Genomic DNA, 10099 nt, shown 5'->3' with positions numbered 1-10099 from the left:
CTAGCTCGTCGAAGCCGGAGGTCTAGTTGAATGCCCTATCTTTTTCTGTTTTCATTTTTACTGTTTCTTTTTGATGTTTTCATCACCGTAGCTTTGGCGACAACTATCGTAGTGATCCTTTTGAAGACCCCTTCTGTAATATCTGTGTAAATTTCCCGAAGATCAATGGAATTCTATTTTGCGTGATCATTGATACTGAAATTTTCTTTTCTAGTTGATATTTGATAACTACTCCGCCAATCCTCATCCTGCCGATACTTCCCCTGCTTCTTCCTTCTCGAAGAAAACACTTGTCGATGATAACCTTATCGAAGGTTCTTCGAGTAAACACTCCTCGCAAGATTTGCAAGAACTTTGCCAACAACTTCAGTCCATGAAAAAGCAGACTCTTGCGATGATGGAACAATCCCGTAAAGCATCCGAAAGAGAGAAGATTGCCCTTCAACAAGCTAAAGAAGCCATAACTGCCAAGAACGCTGCTATTTTGGAAGCTGAAAAAGCAACTGCTCGAGAAAATAATATGCTCGAGCTAATGACTGAAGCTAGTGTGGATATGTTAGGTATGATTTTTTCAACCTAGAACTGCTTCTGCCTTTTGCTGTACCCCCCTTTTTTTGAATTTCTTCCTCTGTCGCTCAATAGGTTCTGTTCTCGATGCTGCTGCTGAAGATGAAAGGGTAAATGTGAGAACGAACCTCCTCGTCAACCTTTCTCTTAACCATGGCTGCCTGTTCTGGGCCACTCCCGAGCGGACCCAACAGATTGTCAGGTTCCAAGACTGCGCCTGTCAGGTTCGCGAATTTCTTAACTTCTGCACGAGAACCTTGACCCTTGTTTACAATACTATGTTCCCTCAAGATGAAACTCCCGAAACTCTTCTTGGATTGATGGAAAAGTTTCGAGATGCCCCTCGTATTCATAACTTTGTTCAAGCTCAATTGACTGCTGGAGCAAGATTCGCCATGATCATGATACATATTTGCCATCCAAAATTGGACCTGACGAAGATTGTCGCTGACTGCTTGGCCAAAAAATCGCGACGAAAAAATAACATCGACGAAATCAATGACATGGTGACTCCTATGGCCGAAGCGATGATGGATGAACTTCTTCGGATGAATTCTGAATTCTTCGTCAAGGGGAGCTATGCTGAGCACAAGACAACCAAAGGTTTATCCATAGATAGTATATTAGGCCTTGACTGAGTTGTACTATATTGTGAAAAGTTATTTCTATATTTTTGTCAAATTCTTTGTATTGATGAAGTTGTCTATATTGTAAAGTGTAATCTATATTGCGAAGCCCCCGAGCCTTTGGCTGGAGCTTATACTATTTTGTCATCTCGAAAAATTTACTTTTTTGCGAGAATATATGTATTTTGCTGCCGTGGGTTATGAGCCCCCGAGCCTGTCGAAGAAAAAAGATGTATATCATCACTATCTTTTATTATATTGCAGCACCGCGAGCCCGCCTCATTAAAAACCTTTCCAGCCCCACTCGGTGCCCTGAAAAGGAAAAGAGTGCGTCTGAAAACTCGCGGGCGTTTCAGTACATTGTATTTTTACAAAGGAGGACTATATTTTGGCTCTAAGTGTAGAAACGCCTGAGCTGCGCCACATTCCAGGGGTTTTTCTCGGGAACCCCTGTCTTCTTGTCCTTGATCCTGTACGCTCCTCCTTCAATTACTTCTGTGACAACGTAAGGGCCCAGCCATGGTGACTCGAGCTTTTCAGTACTTTGTTGATTGAGCCGTAGGACCAAATCTCCGACCTGGAAAGATCTTGGCCGCAATCGTTGACTGTGGTAGTTTTTTAGGTCTTGCTGGTACTTGGTGACTCGTGAGAGTACTTCATCTCAAGCTTCGTCTAGTGCATCCACATCGTCCTCTAAAGCTCTTCTTGAAGTTTCTTCGTCATACTCTGTGACTCTTGGGGAGTCATGCTCTATTTCAATCGGTAGTACTGCCTCAGCTCCGTGGACCAAAAAGAACGGAGTTTCTTGTGTCGTCGTATTTGGTGTTGTTCGAATACTCCACAAGACACTTGGCAATTCTTCTGGCCAGGTATGTCGAGCCTTTTCAAGCGGCCCTAGCAGGCGCTTTTTAATTCCATTGCAGATGATACCATTGGCTTTCTCGACTTGACCATTGGTTTGCGGGTGCCCAACTGACGCGAAGTGTAATTTGATGCCTACTTCTGCGCAGTATGCCTTGAACTCCTTGGACGTAAATTTACTACCATTGTCTGTGACGATGCTGTGAGGTACTCCAAATCGAAAAACGATGCCCTTTACGAATTTTATTGTTGACCCTGCATCTGGTGAATTTATCGGTTTTGCTTCTATCCACTTGGTGAATTTATCGACAGCAACCAACATGTACTCGTATCCTCCTGGCGAAGCCTTGTGCAATTTTCCCACCATATCGAGTCCCCGTTGGGCAAAAGGCCAAGACAATGGTATTGGCATCAGCTCTGCTGCCGGAGAGTGGGGTTTTGCGGTAAATCTCTCGCACGCGTCGCAGGTTCGTACTATCTCTTTTGCATCCTCGATTGCTGTCAACCAGTAAAATCCAGCCCGAAAAACCTTTGCCGCAATAGCTCGACTGCTCGCGTGGTGACCACATATTCCCTCGTGTACGTCCTTTAAGATTTTCCTTCCTTCTTCGGGTGTAACGCACCTTTGTAGCACGCCCGAAATACTTCGCTTGTATAACTCCCCTTTGACCACTGTGAAAGCTTTGGATCGTCGAATAACTCACCTTGCTTCGACTGGATCGTCGGGTATTGCTTTCCTTAGGATGTACGATATGTACGCTTGCATCCATGGGACTTCTACCATCATCACCAGCTCCTGGTCCTCTTCTTCGTCTGGAGTTTCTTTGAGAGGCGCCGAAGTTTTTTCCTCCTTCGTCTTTTTCTGCGTTTTCTTTGGCTTTGTGGATCTCTCAGCTATCTCTTCCCAAAACACACCTGGCGGGATTGCAAGGCAATGCGACCCGATATTCGCGAGAACATCGGCTTCATCATTGCTCAGCCTACTGATGTGATTTACTTCGCATCCATCAAACAACTTCTCAAGCTCGTTGTACACCTCCTTGTATGCCACCATGCTGTCATTGACTGCATCACATTGGTTCATAACCTGCTGAGCTACCAATTGTGAGTCGCCGAAGATCTTTAGTCGGGTTGCGCCGCAAGCTTTCGCCATCTTCATCCCGTGTATAAGGGCTTCATATTCTGCTTCATTGTTGGATGCGTTTGGGAACGTCATCCGTAGGACATACTTCAATTTGTCGCCTTCAGGTGATATGAGTATCACCCCTGCACCAGCTCCTTCTACTCTCTTGGATCCATCGAAATTCATGGTCCAAGTTCTCGACAAATCTGGGGGTCCTGTATTTTGCAGCTCCATCCACTCTGCAATGAAATCTGGCAGAACTTGCGACTTGATTGCCTTTCTTTTTTCATACATGATGTCCCGAGGGGAAAGTTCTATTCCCCAAAGGGAGACACGCCCTGTAGCTTCTGGATTGTTCAGTATGTTTGATAGAGGTGCTTCATTGACCACTATTATCGGGTGTGCCGAAAAATAGTGGCGCAATTTTCGTGCTGTTGTAATCACTGATACGTCTCCGACGTATCGATAATTTCTTATGTTCCATGCCACATTATTGATGATATCTACATGTTTTATGCATACTTTATGTCATATTTATGCATTTTCTGGAACTAACCTATTAACAAGATGCCGAAGAGCCAGTTGCTGTTTTCTGCTGTTTTTGGTTTCAGAAATCCTAGTAAGGAAATATTCTCGGAATTGGACGAAATCAACGCCGAGGGGCCTATTTTGCCACGAAGCTTCCAGAAGACCGAAGAGTCAACGAAGTGGGGCCACGAGGTGGCCAGGAGGTAGGGCGGCGCGGCCCCACCCTTGGCCGCGCCGACCTATCTCCTGGGCCCCTCGCGACGCCCCCTGACCTACCCTTCCGCCTACAAATAGCCTTCGTCGCGAAACCCCCAGTACCGAGAGCCACGATACGGAAAACCTTCCAGAGACGCCGCCGCCGCCAATCCCATCTCGGGGGATTCAGGAGATCGCCTCCGGCACCCTGCCGGAGAGGGGAATCATCTCCCGGAGGACTCTACGCCGCCATGGTCGCCTCCGGAGTGATGTGTGAGTAGTCTACCCCTGGACTATGGGTCCATAGCAGTAGCTAGATGGTTGTCTTCTCCTTATTGTGCTTAATTGTCGGGTCTTGTGAGCTGCCGAACATGATCAAGATCATCTATCTGTAATGCTATATGTTGTGTTTGTTGGGATCCGATGAATAGAGAATACCATGTTATGTTGATTATCAATTTATATCTATGTGTTGTTTATGATCTTGCATGCTCTCCGTTATTAGTAGAGGCTCTGGCCAAGTTTTTGCTAGTAACTCCAAGAGGGGGTATTTATGCTCGATAGTGGGTTCATGTCTCCGTGAATCTGGGGGAGTGACAGAAACCTCTAAGGTTATGGATGTGCTGTTGCCACTAGGGGTAAAACATTGATGCTATGTCCGAGGATGTAGTTATTGATTACATTACGCGCAATACTTAATGCAATTGTCTGTTGTTAGCAACTTAATACTGGAAGGGGTTCGGATGATAACCTGAAGGTGGACTTTTTAGGCATAGATGCATGCTGGATAGCGGTCTATGTACTTTGTCGTAATGCCCAATTAAATCTCACAATACTCATCATAATATGTATGTGCATGGTCATGCCCTCTCTATTTGTCAATTGCCCAACTGTAATTTGTTCACCCAACATGCTATTTATCTTATGGGAGAGACACCTCTAGTGAACTGTGGACCCCGGTCCAATTCTCTATACTGAAATACAATCTACTGCAATTGTTCTACTGTTCTCTGCAAACAATCATCATCCACACTATACATCTTATCCTTTGTTACAGCAAGCCGGTGAGATTGACAACCTCGCTGTTTCGTTGGGGCAAAGTACTTGGTTTGTGTTGTGCAGGTTCCACGTTGGCGCCGGAATCCCTGGTGTTGCGCCGCACTACATCTCGCCGCCATCAACCTTCAACGTGCTTCTTGGCTCCTACTGGTTCGATAAACCTTGGTTTCATACTGAGGGAAAACTTACCGCTGTACGCATCACACCTTCCTCTTGGGGTTCCCAACGGACGCGTGTTGTACGCGTATCAAGCTCTTTTTCTGGCGCCGTTGCCGGGGAGATCAAGACACGCTGCAAGGGGAGTCTCCACATCCCAATCTCTTTACTTTGTTTTTGTCTTTCTTTACTTTTATTTACTACTTTGTTTGCTGCACTAAATCAAAATACAAAAAAATTAGTTGCTAGTTTTACTTTATTTGCTATCTTGTTTGCTATATCAAAAACACAAAAAAATTAGTTACTTGCATTTACTTTATCTAGTTTGCTTTATTTACTACTGCTAAAATGGGTACTCCTGAAAATACTAAGTTGTGTGACTTCACAACCACAAATAATAATGATTTCTTATGCACACCTATTGCTCCACCTGCTACTACAGCAGAATTCTTTGAAATTAAACCTGCTTTACTAAATCTTGTTATGCGAGAGCAATTTTCTGGTGTTAGTTCTGATGATGCTGCTGCCCATCTCAATAATTTTGTTGAACTATGTGAAATGCAAAAGTATAAAGATGTAGATGATGACATTATAAAATTAAAATTGTTCCCTTTCTCACTAAGAGGAAGAGCTAAAGATTGGTTGCTATCTCTCCCTAAGAATAGTATTGATTCATGGACTAAATGCAAGGATGCTTTTATTGGTAGATATTATCCCCCTGCTAAAATTATATCTTTGAGGAGTAGCATAATGAATTTTAAACAATTGGATACTGAGCATGTTGCACATGCATGGGAAAGAATGAAATCTTTGGTTAAAAACTGCCCAACCCATGGACTGACTACTTGGATGATCATCCAAACCTTTTATGCAGGACTGAATTTTTCTTCACGGAACCTATTGGATTCAGCTGCTGGAGGTACCTTTATGTCCATCACTCTTGGTGAAGCAACAAAGCTTCTTGATAATATGATGATTAATTACTCTGAATGGCACACGGAAAGAGCTCCACAAGGTAAGAAGGTAAATTCTGTCGAAGAAACCCCTTCCTTGAGTGATAAGATTGATGCTATTATGTCTATGCTTGTGAACGGTAGGCCTAATGTTGATCCTAATAATGTTCCGTTAGCGTCATGGGGTGCTCAAAAATAATATGTTGATGTGAATTTCATTAAAAATAACAATTATAATAATTCTAGGCCATATCCTGCTAATGGTAACTCTTATGGTAGATACGCTTCACCTAATGAGGAAAAGATGTTAGAAATTGAAAGATCCACCAAGAACTTTATGCAATCACAATATGAGCAAAATAAATTGTTTACTAAAACTATGAATGAGCAATCTACCTTGTTGAAGAATATAGGAAATCAACTTGAAAATTTGAATATGGAGATCTCTGGGTTACAAACTAAACTTGCAAATGCTGAAAACCGAATCTCATACATGTCTGCATCACAATCTTCTTTAATTAATAAAATGGCTGCTAAACCTGAGGATATAGATAATAAAATTGTTACTACAGCAAATGCCATCCAAGTTAGAATTAATGAGAACATAAGATTGATGGCCGAATTGCGTGCTAGGTGGGAAAGAGAAGAAAATGAAAAAGAAGATAATATAGCTAAAGTTTGGACTATTACCACCACTAGCAATGCTAATGCTCCACAAGTTGCTGCACCTCCTACTATTAATAATAAAAGAATTGATGTTAGCAATGTTTCCACTTCTAATGCAAAGCGCGAAAAACTACCCGAAACTGCTAAAACTGCTGAAACTGCCTGTGATAAAACTGCTGAATTTTTTTCCAACATTGGGGATGATGATCCCATTGCTTTAGATTATAATGGTTTGAATTTTGATGATTGCCACATCTCTGAAGTTATAAAGTTCTTGCAAAAACTTGCTAAGAGTCCTAATGCTAGTGCTATAAATTTGGCTTTCACGAAACATATTACAAATACTCTCATAAAAGCTAGAGAAGAGAAACTAGAACGCGAAGCTTCTATTCCTAAAAAGCTAGAGGATGGTTGTGAGCCCATCATTAAGATGAAGGTCAATGACTTTGATTGTAATGCTTTATGTGATCTTGGTGCAAGTATTTCTGTTATGCCTAACAAAATTTATAATATGCTTGACTTGCCACCACTGAAAAATTGTTATTTGGATGTTAATCTTGCTGATCATTCTACAAAGAAACCTTTGGGGAAAGTTGATAATGTTCGCATTACCGTTAACAATAACCTTGTCCCCGTTGATTTTGTTGTCTTGGATATTGAATGCAATGCATCTTGTCCCATTATATTGGGAAGACCTTTTCTTCGAACTGTTGGTGCTATCATTGATATGAAGGAAGGTAATATTAAATATCAATTTCCTCTCAAGAAAGGTATGGAACACTTCCCTAGAAAGAGAATGAAGTTACCTTTTGATTCTATTATTAGAACAAATTATGATGTTGACACTTCGTCTCTTGATAACACTTGATACACACTTTCTGCGCCTAGCTGAAAGGCGTTAAAGAAAAGCGTTTATGGGAGACAACCCATGTTTTTACTACAGTGCTTTGTTTTATATTTGTGTCTTGGAAGTTGTTTACTACTGTAGCAACCTCTCCTTATCTTAGTTTAGTGTTTTATTGTGCCAAGTAAAGTCGTTGATAGTAAGGTTCATACTAGATTTGGATTACTGCGCAGAAACAGATTTCTTTGCTGTCACGAATCTGGGCAAAATTCTCTGTAGGTAACTCAGAAAATTATGCCAATTTACGGGAGTGATCCTCAGATATGTACGCAACTTTCATTCAATTTGAGCATTTTCATTTGAGCAAATCTGTTGCCTCAATAAAATTCGTCATTACGAACTGTTCTGTTTTCACAGATTCTGCCTTTTATTTCGCATTGCCTGTTTTGCTATGCTTGATGGATTTTTCCATTCCATTGACTTTCAGTAGCTTTGTGCAATGTCCAGAAGTGTTAAGAATGATTATGTCACCTCTGAACATGTATATTTTGATTGTGCACTAACTCTCTAATGAGTTGTTTTGAGTTTGGTGTGGAGGAAGTTTTCAAGGATCAAGAGAGGGAGATGATACAACATGATCAAGGAGAGTGAAAGCTCTAAGCTTGGGGATGCCCCGGTGGTTCACCCCTGCATATATCAAGAAGACTCAAGCGTCTAAGCTTGGGGATGCCCAAGGCATCCCCTTCTTCATCGACAACATTATCAGGTTCCTCCCCTGAAACTATATTTTTATTCCGTCACATCTTATGTGCTTTGCTTGGAGTGTCGGTTTGTTTTTGTTTTTGTTTTGTTTGAATAAAATGGATCCTAGCATTCATTGTGTGGGAGAGAGAAACGCTCCTCTGTAGCATATGGACAAGTATGTCCTTAGGCTTTACTCATAATATTCATGGCGAAGTTTCTTCTTCGTTAAATTGTTATATGGTTGGAATTGGAAAATGATACATGTAGTAATTGCTAAAATGTCTTGGATAATGTGATACTTGGCAATTGTTGTGCTCATGTTTAAGCTCTTGCATCATATGCTTTGCACTTATTAATGAAGAAATACATAGAGCATGCTAAAATTTGGTTTGCATATTTGGTCTCTCTAAAGTCTAGATAATTTCTAGTATTGAGTTTGAACAACAAGGAAGACGGTGTAGAGTCTTATAATGTTTACAATATGTCTTTTATGTGAGTTTTGCTGCACCGCTTCATCCTTGTGTTTGTTTCAAATAGCCTTGCTAGCCTAAACCTTGTATCGAGAGGGAATACTTCTCGTGCATCCAAAATACTTGAACCAACCACTATGCCATTTGTGTCCACCATACCTACCTACTACATGGTATTTCTCCGCCATTCCAAAGTAAATTGCTTGAGTGCTACCTTTAAAATTTCTATCCTCTACCTTTGCAATATATAGCTCATGGGACAAATAGCCTAAAAACTATTGTGGTATTGAATATGTACTTATGCACTTTATCTCTTATTAAGTTGCTTGTTGTGCGATAACCATGTTCCTGGGGACGCCATCAACTACCCTTTGATGAATATCATGTGAGTTGCTATGCATGTTCGTCTTGTCTGAAGTAAGGGAGATTTACCACCTTTATGGTTAGAGCATGCATGTTGTTAGAGAAGAACATTGGGCCGCTAACTAAAGCCATGATCCATGGTGGAAGTTTCAGTTTTGGACATATATCCTCAATCTCATATGAGAAAATTAATTGTTGCTACATGCTTATGCATAAAAGAGGAGTCCATTATCTGTTGTCTATGTTGTCCCGGTATGGATGTCTAAGTTGAGAATAATCAATAGCGAGAAATCCAATGCGAGCTTTCTCCTTAGACCTTTGTACAGGCGGCATAGAGGTACCCCTTTGTGACACTTGGTTAAAACATGTGCATTGCGATAATCCCGGTAATCCAAGCTAATTAGGACAAGGTGCGGGCACTATTAGTATACTATGCATGAGGCTTGCAACTTGTAAGATATAATTTACATAACACATATGCTTTATTACTACGGTTGACAAAATTGTTTCTTGTTTTTAAAATCAAAGCTCTAGCACAAATATAGCAATCGATGCTTTCCTCTTTGAAGGACCATTCTTTTACTTTTATGTTGAGTCAGTTCACCTATCTCTCTCCACCTCAAGAAGCAAACACTTGTGTGAACTGTGCATTGATTCCTACATATTTGCATATTGCACTTGTTATATTACTTTACATTGACAATATCCATGAGATATACATGTTACAAGTTGAAAGCAACCACTGAAACTTCATCTTCCTTCGTGTTGCTTCAATGCCTCTACTATGAATTATTGCTTTATGAGTTAACTCTTATGCAAGACTTATTGATGCTTGTCTTGAAGTACTATTCATGAAAAGTCTTTGCTTTATGATTCACTTGTTTACTCATGTCATTTACATTGTTTTGATCGCTTCATTCATTACATATGCTTACAATAGTATG

The sequence above is a fragment of the Lolium perenne genome, chromosome 4 (assembly GCF_019359855.2).
Source record: "Lolium perenne isolate Kyuss_39 chromosome 4, Kyuss_2.0, whole genome shotgun sequence".
Classification (NCBI taxonomy): Eukaryota; Viridiplantae; Streptophyta; class Magnoliopsida; order Poales; family Poaceae; genus Lolium; species Lolium perenne.
The sequence above is the reverse complement of the archived record's forward strand: the minus strand, read 5'-3'. Positions refer to the sequence as shown.